Source organism: Sinocyclocheilus rhinocerous, unplaced genomic scaffold (genome assembly GCF_001515625.1).
Source record: "Sinocyclocheilus rhinocerous isolate Xijiao unplaced genomic scaffold, SAMN03320098_v1.1 C35624128, whole genome shotgun sequence".
Classification (NCBI taxonomy): domain Eukaryota; kingdom Metazoa; phylum Chordata; class Actinopteri; order Cypriniformes; family Cyprinidae; genus Sinocyclocheilus; species Sinocyclocheilus rhinocerous.
In genome coordinates this window covers 1-554 of record NW_015757942.1, presented here as the reverse complement: position 1 = coordinate 554, position 554 = coordinate 1, and the positions used below count along the sequence as shown (strand labels likewise).

The 554-nt window shown below is 44.0% G+C and overlaps 1 long non-coding RNA gene across 1 annotated transcript; it reads left to right on the top strand.

Moving 5' to 3' along the window:
• On the top strand, positions 1 to 554 carry LOC107734995 (uncharacterized). Its single transcript, XR_001639246.1, has 3 exons — positions 1 to 36; positions 225 to 415; positions 532 to 554. It is a non-coding gene; the product is annotated as an uncharacterized LOC107734995 (long non-coding RNA).

Here is a 554-nt window from a genome sequence, read left to right as displayed (position 1 = left end):
GAAATGTGGAGGAGGTCCGTGGCCCTGGTGTTGTGGGTAAGAGCATATCCCTGTAAGTTGAGAGTAAATTAGAACAGCTCGCATTGGTGACACATATTTTGAATTATCAAGATGAGACATTCTGACAGTATCTTTCTGTGCATATAATTCCTAGTGACAATTGCTCTACTTTCTAAAGAATGTCCTGCATCTGTTTTTTGCATATGATGTACATGCGAGTGCAGGCGAGTTTCCAGTGATGACACCCGGTAAAGTTCACGAGTACGCCAGCTGCACCACGTTTTCCACCACCTCTGAGTACATGGAAGGCCACTACACATTCCACCGGCTCAAGAACAAAGAGGAAGTGTTTGACGCTTCAATCCCACGCTTCCACATGGTGTGCCCACCATTCCGTGAATCAATGGTGCGGTCTGTGAGTCGCTATTTATATCTTTGTGTTATATCCAAGAAAAATGAATATCCAAGATGCTAACGTGTGTACATTTGTCATTCTAAATCCCTCATTCTGTGTTTGTCTCTCTCATTTAGAGCTCAGTCAGTGAGGTGTCTGC